The sequence below is a fragment of the Chionomys nivalis genome, chromosome 1 (genome assembly GCF_950005125.1).
Source record: "Chionomys nivalis chromosome 1, mChiNiv1.1, whole genome shotgun sequence".
Classification (NCBI taxonomy): domain Eukaryota; kingdom Metazoa; phylum Chordata; class Mammalia; order Rodentia; family Cricetidae; genus Chionomys; species Chionomys nivalis.
The window spans coordinates 115,707,220-115,723,692 of NC_080086.1; the positions used below are offsets into that span (position 1 = coordinate 115,707,220).

Below are 16,473 nucleotides of genomic sequence, written 5' to 3' on the forward strand. Positions count from 1 at the left end.
ACTTTTTATTGATTCTTGGTGGGTTTCCCAACATATCTCCTGACCCAATTTGTCTCACATTCCTTTTCTTCTGCTTCTGACCTTTCAACCTTCCCCGACAAAAACAAAACAAAAACCTAAAAGTCAAAGCAATAACAACAAAAATAACTTTAAGAGATTTCAGCATGGAAGCTGGAGTGTGACAGTCACACAGTAGACCCTTTAGTCCATACATCCTTACTTGTGTTTATTGCAACAAGTCATTGGTCTGGTTCAAGTCCTCTGGTTTCTGATTGATAGTGAGCTCACGCTAGGGTTTCTCTCGGATATATTATTGTTGTCTTATGTCCTGGACATCCTGTATCTCTAGAACAACAGATCTGGTCCCTTTATATGCTCAAGCAGTTCATAGATGAGGTGGATAGTGAGGTAAGCTGCCTTGTATCTTGGTTCTGGCCTGAATGGTAGCTGGATTGTTTTCAGTTAACTCCAAAACTTCTCTGTCCAGTGTTTGTCTAGATGACCTGTCTCTTTCTGAGAGAGGGATATTGAAGTCTCCCACTATGAGTGTGTGAGGGTTGTTGACATGTGATTTAAATTATAGCAGCATTTTTTTTATGAACTTGTGTACCCTTGTGTTTGGTGTGCAGATATTAAGACTTGCAGTATCTTCTTGGTGGATTTTCCCTTGTTGGGTATGTAGTGTCCTTCTCTGTCTCTTCTGATTAGCTTTGGTTTGAAGACTATTTTGTCAGATATTGAAATGGCTACCCCAACATTTTTGTTGGGTTCATTTACTTGGAATCTCTCTTTCCATTCTTTTACAGTGAGGTGATGTTTATCCTGGATGTTAAAATACAGTTTTTTGGATGCAGCAGAAGAATGGATCATTTATCTACATCTATTTTGCTATTCTGCATCTGTATCTTTTTATTGAGGAATTGAAAACATTGATGTTGAGAAATATCAATAAGTGATATTTGTTGCTTCCTGTTATTTTCTTCTTGTTTTGATAGTGATTGTGGATGTGAGATCTTGTATTTTATTTTGGTCTGTGTGTGTTGACTTTTGATTTGATGGTTCGGGATTTTTTATTCCTCTTGTTTTCTTGTGTGTGATTAACCTCTTTAGCTTGGAGTTTTTCTTCTAGCCCTTTTATAGAGCTGAATTTATAGATAGATATTATATAAATCTGATTTTGGTTTTGATATTTTTTCATGGTGCATCTTCTTTTCTCCATCTATTGTTATTGAAATTTTTTCTGGGCACAGTCATCTGGGCTCTCATGTGGTCTCTAAGAACCTGTAGGCAATCTATTCAGGCCCTTCTGACTCTTAATGTTTACATGGGCAGTCAGTTGTTTTTTTCTAATAGGTCTGATTTTATATGTTACTTTGTCTTCTTCTCCTATAACAATATTCATTTTGTTTTATATTTTAATTATTATTTGTTAAGGGGACTTTCTTTTCTTTTCTAGTCAGATTATTTGTTGTTCTGCTTGTTTCCTGTCAGAATCACCTTCTTTAGTTAGGAAAATTTTCTATGATTTTGTTGAAAATATGTTCTTTATTTGACTTCAGGTTTTTCTCCTTCCTGTATTCCTATTATTCTTAGGTTTGTCTTTTCATAGTGTCCAAGACTTCTGGAAGTTTTGTGCCTGTATATTTTTTAGACTTAACTTTTTTTTGACAGAAGTATCTTTTGTCTTCAGTGACTGAGATACTTACATCTCTTGAACTCTGTTGGTGAAGTTTGCCTCAGAGATGCCTGTTGAAATTTCTGAATTTTCACTTTATTATTTGTCTCAGTTTGGGTTTGCTTTTTTAGTTTTATTTCTATTTTCAGGTGTTGAATTGCTTTAATTCTTTCCTCCACTGTTTTTGCTGTTACAGTTTCATTTTCTCTTTAAGGATCACTATCAATATATAAAGACTATTTAGTCTTATTTTGTGGTTTATCTATGTTGTAACACTCAGGTCCTGATGTAGTAGGGTTTCTAGGCTCTAGTGGAGACACATTGTCCTGCCTGTTATTGGTTGTATTTCTATGCTAGTGTCTAGGCATCTGGATTTGTGAAGATTGCAACCTCAGGTGTTCATAACTGGTCCTGTCCTTATTGGGTGTGTGGGTTTTTTTTTCTTTGATTTCTGTTACCATTTATTAGGAAGTTCTTAGGAGTGAGGTAGTGACTGTGTTTTGCTGGGTAGGAATTTCTTCTGAGATCCTGATAAGTATGGCCCCTGGGATGTTCCAGGTAAAATGTGTTTTTAAGACTTGGAAGCAGACACATAGACATGTAGATGGGTAGGAGACAGTGCTGAGGATATCCATAGGAGGAGAGAAAGCAGAGTGTTCCACTAGGATCTACTTAGTCCCTGGGAATAAAGGCAAATTGAGGAGAGGCTGTAGCAGTTGGCCTTCTACAGAGCTGGGAAGGAGACTAGGAGATGGGACTTCTAGGAATGGAGGGAAGTGTAAAGATGTTCAACTATGCTATCTGTAAAATTGGCCAAAGTAGACTCTGGGTTCCCAGGAAATGCCTGCGAAGAGGGGGCTGAGATAAAACAATGAGTAGAAGGAAGGAAATTTGGAGGGGAAATCTGTGTGATCCGCTGGAGACGGGCAGTAGGGGAAGAAATGACTGAACCTGGTGGTATGCTACAAAGCTGGAAGGACATTGAGGGATTGGTTTTGGAGGAGGTGGAGATCTACAGTTAGCCTACCTGCTTCCCTAGCTGAAGTAGCCTGTGATTTTTCAGGAAGTGCCTGCTGGAGTTGGGGGTTGAAATTAAGCAATGAGCAGGTACTCTATTGCCAGTTTTTTTTTTTTTTCATTTGGGAGTTGTAATACCAGTTATTATTGTTTATGTTTGAATTCTGGGCATTAAAACCAGAGACTTTTTGTACTAGGGAAGTTCTCTACCACTGAGATACATGACCAACCTATAAATATTTACTACTTCACTTCAAATCTTTGAAGGCTATCCTGACATCCTTTTGATTTACAACATGCTTTACAATAATGCTGTTTCCCAAAGCTTGTCATTCTAGCCTAGTTGCAGAAGATTAGGTGCCAGGTCCAATTTTTACACTTTTAAACACCAGAATTGCTATAAGAAGTAGGAACCATGACCGAACAGTAGACCTATACTACAGACTTAAAGCAAAATTAAAGTAGAGAATCTGTAACAGTTAAGACATAATGGTAGGACCCCACTGCTTGGGTTTTGATCTCAGCTCAGATATTAATTACTATAATTTACAATGTTCTCTATGGATATAATATTAATTCATATTTCATGAGGTTGTTTGAAATTTAACAGCTATTAGTTTTAAATAATTTGCAATTGGTTAAAACCAAGTAAATAATAAACACAAAACAAGAACACCTCCCAATTGTTTTATTTAAATATTTTATTTAAATAGTTCAGTGCTACAAACTTCAGGCTCTCTATGCAAGTGTACACAGTATTCCCTCTTTATTTTGGTTTTATATTCTGTAGCCTAGTTGCCAACAACGAATTTTGGTCTGGATGTATTAAATAGAAATCCCCAGAAATAAACAATTCATCCATTTTACATCTTTCACTATTCTGTGTAATATTCAAAATCTTCCCAATTGGCTCTGTCCATCCTCAGTGTTGACTCATCCCTTTCTCTAACACATCAATAGCCACGCATCCATTAGTCACCTAAGAACTATAAAGATTAGCAAATTTAGCATGCTGGTATTACAGAGCTGGTGTTCAGTTGATCCTGGTTCTTAATGAGGTCAATAAAATGTGAGAGTTGAGATGCTATCAACTTGATTGAGATATTTTATTATAATCATTTCACCTCATCATTAGTTATTGTCTTAGGTTCGATTTCTGTTGCTGTGAAGAGACACCATTACCATGTGAACTCTTATAAAGGAAAACATAAGTGGGAGTGGCTTACAGTTTCAGAAGCTTAGTTCATTATCACCATGGTGGGACATAGTGGCATGCAGTCAGATGTAGTGCTAGAGCCGTTGCTCAGAGGTCTAAATCTTGCACAGGCAACAATAAGTGAACTGAGATCCTGGGTGTGACTTGAACATGTAGGAGACCTCAAAGCATGCCTTCATGGTGACACACCTCCTCCAAAAAGGCCATACCTACTCCAACAAAGCCACACCTCCTAATAGTGCCTCTCTTGCTGAGCTTATGGGGGTCAATTACTTTCAAACTACCACAGTTATTATGAGTTATTTTCTTATTGTGCTTAATAGAAAGCAAAGTTAGGAAATACACTACATTGTCAGGGACCCTCACTAGTTTGAGGCATTCACTAAGGGTCTGGAACATACTGTCTTAGGATAAATGTGACTACTGTATTTGACTCTAGGACCAAATTTATCTTGTCGTAGCTGTCAGAATTAAGGTCACATACACAGAAATAAATGGCTCCTAGCACATCAGAGTGTTGCTCCTGACCCCAGCAAACATGTAATTGCTGCAGATCTTCTACCTCAAAACCTATTCTGTCACTAGGAAGGGCATAACTTCAGTTAAGTGAGGTGAGTGGCACAGAAAATAAGTTTTAAAAATATTTAAATAAAGGAACAGACAAATGGTAATTTAGGCTACCTTCATGGAAGAGCAAAGTGTGAGCTGGGTATTGGAGAGTCGTGTGGATTTTAATCAACGATTATCATAGAGGCCATGCTACCAGGTGCACAGGAGACCACTGTAGAGGTTCTGTCTTTCAATTACTTTAAGAGTGCATGCTTTTCTTTTTGCTCAAAGGTATTTTTCTCAAATATTCATTCCATTCTCAGTCCTCGGTATACCAAGAGACTCATGACTACAACCTAGTCATTGATTTTATGTGTTAAGATCCACATTATAGAGTCATATCCTAACACAGGTCCAAAAGCCTTAGATCCTGCTTTACTGCCTCTGTGACCAAGTGTTAAGACCCACTTCCTCATGGTCCACCTATCTATTAAACCTGATAAAAAGCAGGAGAAACCAAAGAGTGCTGTTTTTATCCTACTAGAGTTGAAGTACACTTGGGAGGAAACATTTATTAGGGAAATGGTTTTGTGTTTGGAAATGCCATATTCTCGATCACTAAGCATAAATATGAGGACTGAACAAGACATGAAGTAGACAAGAGAGGAGACATCTAATTCTTAAAGAAGGACCATCATGTCTAGAATGGAGAAATGGCTATTAGGTATGCATTTTGTGTTCTTTGTAACAAGACATTTCTAGTAATTTTTTATAACGATCCTAGTCGTTAGAACCATAGGATCATGCTGATACCTATACTGTGCCAAGAAAATTTTTGTAGATATCAAGGTAGATCTCAAGATACCATATTGCTTTCTTCTTCAAGTGCTTTAGGTGCTCAAAAGAAAATATTTCGACTCTGATAATGATGTGGAATTAACTGTGTACATGAACAGTACTCAGACAAGGACTGTGGTGAGTGGCACATTTTGACATGCCACTGGTACGTATTAAGTTGTCCATCATCTCTCTGCACTGGAGAGCAAACCTGAGCTCTACCTCTAAAAACACGCATCTTCCAGATTCCAACTGACTTGATTTCTGTTTGCTTGTGTTTTTCTTTTTTACTAAACTTGGTTCCTCAATTCATCTTAAAGAGGCGTTTCTGTCTTATGTTGTTATTCTCCTGATGACCCCTTGTGCCAAAATATTTCTTGCTACCACAACAAAGCAAGCAGCCAATGAGTCCAATAGTGGAGTTTGTTTCCCATCATTTTCTCTCTGTACTGACTTTATGCTAGTGATATAAGAATATTTGGTAAACTTTTACACTTTCAGTGGAAAACCTACGTGCATGTTCCTTGCTAGTATTTATTTGTTATTCCAATCACCTGCTTGATGTACTGAACATACCTAAAAGTTATTCAGCTACTGCAGAAAGGAAGCCAGTGTGCATTCCACATCTCTAATCCTGTGTGTGTATCTACTTGGAAGGCTAAATTCAGAAAATCATAAGTGCAAAGCAAACTTGGCCAATGTATCAACATCTTCTCAGAAGACCAAACAAAGCAAACAAAATGTGTGAGGAGTGAGGGACTCAATGAAAGAGTACTTGCCTAACATTCAGAAGGACCTAAGTTCAGTCTCTAGTACAGCAAGAAAACGTAATTGTGACATGGTTTTAGAATATTTCGATATTTAATCAAGTCAAAGCAAGAAAACCTATTGCCTTTGTCCATGAATTATGATGGTGTTATTTTTATATTTTTACAGTTCATTTGGAAAAAGGATCCTGTCAATGTGCACAGTTTTATGAAATTACATACTTCAACTCCATGAACATATGGTCCTTTCAGATTTTTCTAACTCTATAGACCTGAGAGACCAATCCATCTAGATTATCACACATTTGTTGGAGAGTGGATGAGGCTTTATCTAAGGTCACATTTCTCAGAGTCTGTAATTTTATATAATATAAAATAACAATTGACATAAGATTTAATAGCATGTAGAAACAACTGGTAAGAAACTGTCCCTTGATGCTTTACAAGAATTGTGTCTTATTCTAAAGCATAATTTGATAAAATATCTCCCTATTACTGATATGATAAGCCTTGGGCAGATTTAGTGGCATTCCCATGGTATATTACTGTGATTTTTTTCTTTTTTTCTTTAATTAGCTATCTTTCCCCATATATTTTAAATCTTTAAAAAAAAATACCACCTAAAGAAAAGCACTTTTCTAAAAGGGCATTTTTCATTTCTGTGAGAAATATATAATATAGTTCAACTTGTACTTTAATGTTCAACTAAATTATTTTGATAATGCAAAGTGTTTTTAAAAACCCAACTCTTCTCGGCACAGTTTTATGCTGTAAACCCTTAGCTTAGGTAACAAATACAAACTGCTTTGTAAAACATGAGGCAACATAGAATTTTGCTTTAGTTTTGAAGTGTAGCCAAATAAAACACTTATGGTCAGATATCCAAAAGAAACAGAAAGTGACAGTGCCACATTTTTCCAGTCCAGGTTCATATCTCGCTCCCAGATCACATTTACTTTTAATAAATAAAAGTAGAACAAAAAGAAAAAATATCTGTTGAAATTTGGTGTGTGTTCCAACTAATGTCATTAGTGTTATGTACATACTTTTCTTCGATTTTGTCTATTTTATCACTGTTGTATTACTCTTAAGAGAGAATATGATCTATTTCTACTCTAAATTATCAGTGTTACAAATTTTGTTGATTTCAGTATTTTTACCCAAACTTTATTTCAATATCTTTACATATAATTAGCAGAAAGTCCCTTTCATATTTTATCATGGGATTTAATTCCATATCTGTATGAGGCTTACTGCTGAATTACTTATGTTTTCCCACTGCATTAAGGAGAAAAGTAATAAGGACTGCAGTTGCTATAGCAATCTCTCCAACCTGAAAGATTAATAGTGGGATTAGAATGAATATAAGACAATATCATCAAGCCTGGATCAAGAAGAGACTAGGAACATGAAGTAGGTCTGTTAGTAGTTGAAGAACAAAGATTCATTATCCATAAAGTTATGTGAGAACAAAGGTTCCTGAAAGAGACAAGTGGCTAACAAGTACATTCTACTGATGTGCTTAGTAATTCGTTTAAAATATTATACTTATGTATTTGAAAATATATGTGTATTCATAAGCATGCTTATGTGTAACAACAATTAAAAAAGAGGCCACAAATTTGAAAGAGTATGGGGGGGTACATGGAAGAATTCGGAGAAAGGAAAGGGATGGGGTGAATGATGTTATTATACTTATTGAATAATTATTCAAAGATATTATATAAGAACTGTCATATTCTTGAAAGTATGCAGGATTACAGAAGGAATAAAAAAACAACATCCTACTGTTTTAGAACTTGTGGTTCTTTGGAGCACACACATCATTTCGAATATACAGTGTAGAGAGTAGGCTAGAGGATTCAGAAAGCATGTCTTAGACTAAGGTAGGAGATGACATAGTAGTGCTGGGTGACTTGGACTATGGCCTGGACAATGGAGTTAGAAAGACACTATTGTTAAAAATGATGGTTTAATTCTTCCTGAGAATGAAGGCTCCAGGAACATCAAAGCAGATCAGAACACAAAGGCAGGGCTTGTAGCTCCCTTCTCTCAATTGACTTCTGAGTAAAGGAAAGGCCCAAATGTAGTTTGAAATCTGCTTGCATAGTTAGGTCTAAGTGGTGAAGTTCCGAATAAACCTTATAAACCAAAGGGATTTTGGAAAGCTCAAGTCTCTCTTTTAGTCACCAGCTGACCAGCTGGATATCCATCCCTTGGCCACACCTTCATTATCCCTGATAAGTGTCATAGTGGCTGTCACCCTGTTGCAGCTTTACTGAGCTGTGTACCCGTCCCGTCAGGATCTGGTATGCCTCCCAAACTAATTGTGAGTATTTACTATCATTTTTGATATTTATTTATACAAACTTTTCTAGGCAGGATATGAGAATTGAAATTGGTATTAACAAACAGGTCGATCTTTGGGTCTTGGAATTTGTTCCTAGGCCTTTGGAAATTGGCACAATAAGCATTTTCTGATTCCTAAGCCTTTACCAAATTGAGAAAAGCGTAAGCATATTTCTGCGAGAGAATCTCTCCTCATTTAATTATCAGTGGATGTAAGGATTTCTTTTATACAGCGCTGTTCTGAATGGTTTGCACTGAGATGTGGTACATAGATTGGGGAACTTCCTCTAAGGCAAACTTTCAAATCAAACCACACTCACCTATGTGAGTGCAACTACCAGTGGCCGCAAAGGAAGTCAAGGGAGAGTCAGAAATGCTACAGAATGATGCGGTAGATCCTTTTGCCCATGTATGCAGTGGAGCTGCACATGCCTGCACCTACACATGTCACCCAGAAATACCTTTATGGGTATTTTACCAGTAATGCAAAAACTGTGGATTTTCAACTTTCTTTTGTAGTGATACCAACTACCACAACTTCGGTGGTGGCTCCCATGATTTGCCACAAACCAGAAGAGAGCACAGTGTGCTTTTAATATGGCGATGAAAGGAAAGGAAGGAGGGGAAACTGGTTTGTATGTAAAATAAATGCAAAAAAAATTATTTAAATAAAATAAAAGTAATAAAAATAAAGTTAGTAATTTAAATGAGCATGATATTGAGAATAACATAGTTCTTTGCTTTTTCATGTGAACATACAAGATGCCAGTTGTTAGTGGAACATCTTCATGTCGATTTGTCTTTGTTCTCTGCACTGAAGATCTCAAACAGAACTCAGATCTCAGATATTTTTTCAATTAACAACAAAACACTGTCATGGGGTAGTATCCACTAACTATGAGTAAGCTTACTATATTATCTTGAAATGACTTAAAATAATTTCTAATTATTTGTTAAATATGCCATAGCATAGTACCACAGACAGGGGCTTATACAGCAGCTTTTAGATTTTCACTACTTTGTAGTCAGAGGCCTCAAGACTAAGCTGTCTTTAAGGCTGTTTTTTTTCTGATTTGTTTCTTAATTTCAAATCTGGTCTTTCTTCTGTACATGAACATCCCTCGTGTGTCCTTGAGTATCCAAATATTTTCTTATAAGACAAATTGTCACTCACTTACATCTCATGCAAATGTTTAGTTTAATAACAGCTTCCTTATGTGTATGATTTGAACCCTTAAAATGATTTGTTTATTTTTATTTTATGTGTATGAGTGTTTTCCCTGCGTGTATGTATGTGCACCTTGTGTATGCAGTATCTGCAAAGGTCAGATGAGTGCATCAGAGTCCTTGTAACCAGAATGACAAATAGTTGTGAGCTGACAAACGGCTGATAGGGACCAAACCCAGGTCTTCTGTAAGAATAACAAATGCACTTAGCTGTCGAAACACAAACATAATCACCTTCTGATGTACCGTGAGATATAGGTTTGCCGAATGAATTTCAGGGTTCCACAGTTCACACAATAACAGTCTCTAAGCACTTGATGCATGCTTGTGAAGAAGCCTTTATCTGCATTGATTTTCACTCAAGTCCACTTTTAGAAGCAGTGTTCATTAGCTACGTCACATGATGCTCAAGCTTCAACCCTGCATATAAACTCAATACAGCCTAACTATTGATGTACAAGAGAGTAAAACGTGTGTGTGTGTGTGTGTGTAACACCTTCAGCTGTCCCTATTCCCTGGGCACCAGCACATACTTGTTAATTTACTTTGTAAATGTGCTTTCCCCCCACTAAATTTCCCCAATGATCTCCATGAAAAGTCACAAGAAGTTCCATTTTAAGGAATGATATTGAGGGCAATAGAGTTCATACTTTACTTACTGCATTGGGGAGGAGGAGACATTCGGTTCCTTTAATTGGTGATCGTCCCCATTATGGGAAATACAGCAGCCACCTTCAGGTCTTCAAGTCAGCCCTTGATAGACGTCAGTAATGGACAATTTCACAAGGCTGCTCTCTGCTAGAAACGGCTCCCCAAAAACAGTTTCTACCATCACAGGAGTGCAAAAATTAAAGAAATGTTCCATTTTGATAAATTTTGGACAAGAGGCCGGGCGATGGTGGCGCACGCCTTTAATCCCAGCACTTGGGAGGCAGAGGCAGGCGGATCTCTGTGAGTTCGAGACCATCCTGGTCTACAGAGCTAGTTCCAGGACAGGCTCCAAAGCCACAGAGAAACCCTGTCTCGAAAAAACCAAAAAAAAAAAAAAAAAAAAAAAAATTTTGGACAAGAGGTTACAAACAGTAGTTATTGACTTTGCTTTCATCGATTTCCTCTTGAACTCTTCTACTTATCAATGCTTTCTGTGTTAATAATGGCCAAGGAAAAAAGTTAAATGTGTTCTCTGATTTCACAGTGTCCATCCCCAAGTCTCTTGACCACTTTTGTAAAACTGAGACTTTCTTCCTTCTAATCTATGCCTTTATTAATACTAGGAAAGAAACGTCAATTTGCTTTTCATCCTTAGTAACACCTAACTCAAATTCCTTTCTGGGAACTGGTAGTAAAAGATACTTTCCATAAATTATACTTTCCTTGACATTATATGTAAGACAACCCATGCCAGATAATAATGCCTTCACAACATAGCAGCTATATGTTAGGTACATACATGTAAGGAGATCCACATACTTACATCTATACCCTTGCAAATATCAACTTTACACGTGTGAAAATGAAGCTCAAAGGCATACAAACAAGGTTGGAAGCCCAAGTTTCATCCATCAGGAGTTCTTGCTCTACACTGATGCTGACCACATTTGGTAGTTAGCCTTTAAGAAATAACTTTTGGAAATGTAAATACAATTTTTTGGTGAAAAGATAATCCTAAATATGTAAGTACAACCTTGTAGTCCATGTAATGTTACTTGTATGAAAATTATTTCAGGGCTCATAACCTAGTATTGGATAACCAATCAGATAAGATGATGATCCTGCTCTCAATGTTCTTTCATTGCCTGTATTTTTGTCTAGGGTTGAAGCTTCAGGATATTTTTCCCCTCCATTATTTATATTGTTATTAGTACCATCCTTGTTCATGTCTTATTTAGGCAGACATGTTGATGAGACTTCATGGGTGGAGTTTCACTGACATTTCTAGGAAACCCACTCTTACACCAAACTTCATGTTCCTCAATATCTGTCTTGGTTACTTTTTGATTGTTATGATAAAATGCCATGACTGTGGTGGGTGAGAGACAGACAGATACATAATGTAGAGAGAGAAAGAGAGTTTGGGTATAGAGTTTATTTGTGGGCTATAGAGGAGAAAGAGAAGAGGGAAGGGGGAAAGGGAAAAGGGGGAAGGGGAGAAGAAAAGAAGAAGGGAGAGGGGCAGTAGCTATCTCTTCAGAAGAGGGGCATATGGGAAGAAAAAGTAGGCTGGAGAGGAGCCAGGGGATCTGCTTGCCTTGCAGGAAGGGAGGGTTGGGAGTGGGTGTAGCTTGTCTCTTAAAGGGACAGGGTACCCAGATGGCAAGGATGGTTAGCAAAATAACACATCTTCATCCACAAGCATAAGAGGGGGTGGTCCTGAGAATTTCATGAGTTTTTGACACCTTAAAGCCCACCCCCAGTGACATACCTCTTCCAACAAGGCTATACCTCATAATCTTTCTCAAAAAGTTTCACCTCTGGCCGTCAAATAATTCAAGTTACTACTGGCTCTTGCAATCTTTATACCTCTTCTTCTGCAATGATTATTGAGCCTTAAGTGCAGGAATTGTGTTGTAAATGTATCAGTTTGAAGTTGACTCCACACAGTTTCTTTTTCTCTTTTGCTTCATCAAGGTTTTCTGTAATGGTCTCTGCAGCAAGAAACTCCTTTGATGAGGCATAAGAACTACACTATCTTTGGGTATAAGGATGAATATTTAGAAAGTAGTCAGATTATACTGATTTTGTAATGTGGTGATTGTGGCTTCTACCCAAGATCCGTGACTTCTTTAGCTCTGGGTAGTTAAGGGTTTCCTTGTGTGACTTCCCTCTTGGTGGGTGAGCCTTAAGTTCAATTGGAAAGTTGTTGGTTACAACCAAGTTATGCATACCACTATTGTACCCATCGGTTTATAGTGTCATTCTTATTGCTGATTGGTGGAAAAATATTCTGGAATCTTAACTCTATCTTCAGAAGATTCACATACAAAAATTTTAAATATCTTATTTAGAATATTTTTGCCCTTTATAAAACTGAAAGGTACTGGCAGTAATATAATTGACTGTCCTTTATTAAGGCAAGACATTTTACATTAAATCATTTGTGCATTATTGACAAATCTCATCTTTCCAACTAAGATAAAAATCTACATTCCAATTACAAAAAAAAATAGATTTGAGGCCGTTTAAAATGAGATTAAAATTTCTTACCAACGAAGTTCAATTTTCTTCACTGTAAAACTGAGAAATCTCAATGTCACACTCAGACATATCACACCATACACAAGGCATCTTCTACTTTCTTCCTCCAATGAAACTATCTGAATTTTCAGAAAAACAGGAGAAAGATATTGTGAAAGTTATAGAAATTCTAGCTGCACTGCACCATTCTCTTGGCCTTTATAAAGGAGATATTGGAGAAGATGCTTTAGAGAATGTATTTTGATTAAGTTCTTATCGGGGTAGAAAAACTTAGATGTTAAAGCATTATGGTTTAGAAAGTGTTTAAGCTTTTTATAACTAGAAAATGGCAAAATGACATTCATAAGACATTCATAATGGCATTCCCTGTGCACATTTCTTTTATTTTGGTCATTATTTTGTCTGTTTGTGGCCCTTCTGTTGTTGTTGCTATTAACACTTTTATCTGAAATGCTACACAACTAGCACAAAGGGCATCTTTAGCATTTGTTGCAACATAGTATGACCTTTAATTTACCGAGGTAGGCATCTGCTTTTCCCTGCTGCTTTCACTTCTTGCTGCTGATTTGTTAACATGATATCCTGTCTCTTTGCATTGGTAAACAACTGTTGTATAAGAGCTTAGAGAAGAAATTATTCCATACAGACAGTGAGAAAATGCACAAGACTGTATTTATTTCTGATTAATCTAATGGGACAATAACTTTTAAAGATGCTTTGAGTGTATACAACTAGTAGGAGCAAGTTATTCTACAAATTTGCGTATGAATGAAAACTGGCTCTCTCAATGGTGATCTCTAGGAAAGAGGGACACAAAGCAGGGAAAGTTTCAGTGCCAGTTAGGCATGCACTGTTTGTAGTTTCTTCTCTATCACACCATTGAATCCTGTAGTAGTCAGCCCATGGCCTCTTGTGACCACATCACAGCCATCTACAGGAAAATATCATCAATATGCTGCATAAGTGCCTAAATTCGCTCTTTCTCAGAGGAGCTGCAGTGTAATCTGAAGCACTAGTCAAAAACAGAGCAACTCCCTTGTTGGTGTCTGCCCTGTGCATTAAGAGAGCTGACAGGGACCTTAGGACATAGCACTGCATTAAGAAACTGTATTTAATTGACAGATGTTTGTAAGTTTCTGCAGGCTAGCAGTGTGAGGAAAATTAAAATATATATAAATGTGGTTTTTAATAAACCATTGACATTTGAACAATATTCTGGCAAATATTTGTTATATCTCTATATTGACTTTAAAATATTACTAATTTGCATCATATTTCACTTAGTGTTTGTTATTGTGCATACTACCTATGTATGTCTAGTGACATTTATATTTAATCACTTCACTAATCACCTAAGACATCTCTTATTTTGAAAAATATATTTATTTAAGATTTTTTGTAATTTGAAGTTGTTATAAATATAAAAGAAGTTATCAATTACAAGCCCTCTTCATTATCAGCACATTTTATCTAGTTATTATTTCACTGAAATTTAGTATATGATCAATGTGGGAACACTTTGTATTAAAACACAGCTTCTTTGTTCTAATCCATCATTGTCTCTGAATTTCTGCATTCTGCATGTGGCAAATTATATGCTTGTGGCACACCGTCTCTGATCTGGGATGGTGATGTATACCAGTTGCTTTTGTCCATTGTGTTCCCAGAGTGTATGTGGCCCTAGAGAAGGACTCCTGTGACACATACTTGACTCCACACACTCAGATTTCTGACAGTGCTTATGAACTAAATGGTAGAGTCAGGTTGCTAAGCTTGCATTTAACAAGCTTTCAAAAAAATAAAAAATAAACAGGATTTATATCTATAATCCAGAGAAGAAAAAAATGTTCTCTCTCTTTGGACAATAAGGTATATCTGAAAAGGATAGTTGCTTCACTACATGCTTTAAGTTACGAAGCAATGTGAAAACAGAACTCTAAAAATGAATAGAGGAAAAAATAATGCATAAGAGATAAGAATGAAGATGAAAGGAACAAATACAAAGTTCAAATAAATTAAAATATGATGTACTTCAAACTTCCGTCTCTCCTCTCAACGGGTGATGAAGTGCATTGTTTTTTGATGCACAGCTTAGATCCTCTTTTTTTTTTTCCAACTTGTCTCTGGAATGGGTCAATATAAATAGGATAGTAAATTTACTAGATAGTCATGATTGGGGCTTGTCTTCCAGGTTCAGCGTGAAGACAAGGAATGCTGGTAACATCTGATGCAAGCTTCATTATAAAATGAAGAAATTTAAATTCTGTTCTTTGCTGGGTTCTCAGCTATAATATGTTTTTGGATACTTTACTATACCTCTGTGTTTATATACTAATGTATAAAATGGGAATGGTTATATTAGCTTCCCCGTGAATCCAAAAGGATTTTTGGAGGATTGCAGCCATCATGCACCCAAGAGAATAATCTCACTCCAAAGTTTATAGGTAGACACTTAATAGACAAGACCATGACATCTTTTATTATATAAGAAAGTACTTTGAGAAGATACTGAAATTTTATGATTTAGACTAGTAAAAGTCAGTGTTGCCATCCTCAGCTGTGCAGTGGAATAGCTTTGAAGTCGTATACAACTAATATCCATGATGCCATGCAAATCACATCTTCTGCTGGAACCGCAGTTTTTCTATCTGTGGAATAAAAGGTTCTTATGGTCTAGGCTCATTGTCAGAATCTATATACAAGTAGGATAATTCATAAAGCATACAGTCTATTCAATACATTATTCTCTGATTTCATAATTGTTCTCTGATTTCTTAATGGTCCTTTATATTCTTTAATTCATAATTGCAAAGTTGATTTTTCAGAATACATAAAATTTAGTTGTGGGTTATTGGTTCATTATATCCTGTTGTTGGATGGGGTTAGGTCATCTTTAGATTCTGGCAGTTATATGTCTCTTATTCAATAAGGGCTTCTAAGTCCAGAAAATAACCCAAGTCTCTGACTTCCATAATCACAAGGTTCATGATGTTTTTCTGCTTAATGTTAGGTACCAGTTGTTGTCATATTTTTACTTAGTCAAAAGTAGGCAATGCTGTGAATATACCATTAATACATTTGTTGACAAATTTTAGAAGCTAGTATCTCTTGGAAGTCTACATGCTACTTCATTTAAAGGATATATTCATTAAAATTAATTTTAGAAAAATGAAGGCTCAGCAACTTTATATATGATATATATGCATACATATATTTATATAATTTAAATATGAAGAATCTTTGTGCCCCACACTTTATCATGTGTACACAGTGAATTGAGGAATTAAATTATCATCAGAAATTCTCTCTGTCCAAATCAGCCATTAGCTCTTTAAGCCATCAGAAAACAAAAATCTCAAGTTCTGTTATTTCTTGGCCAGCATGTATTATTGCACAATATGAGAGCCCACTGGAGTATAGATAATGGATAAAGCATAAAATACTTTATTTCAGAGTTTTACTTGCCCATTCTTACTTCAATGGCAATTAAATAAGAGCAAACATCTAAGTCCTCGTACATGTATAGAATTAGTTAGCACAAACATCTGCTTTATAAGTCATGTGAGTATGTGTGTGCATGTGTGTGTGTGTTTGATAGAATGTAGGACTTGCACATGCTGATAAGCACCAACTCTATGATT

General features: G+C 36.3%; 1 protein-coding gene across 35 annotated transcripts in view; it reads left to right on the forward strand.

Annotated features, from left to right (window-relative positions):
• Nrxn1 (neurexin 1) overlaps nucleotides 1–16,473 on the forward strand; it is a 1,077,006-nt gene that overhangs the window by 920,517 nt on the left and 140,016 nt on the right. The gene's annotated exons all lie outside the window — the stretch shown is intronic.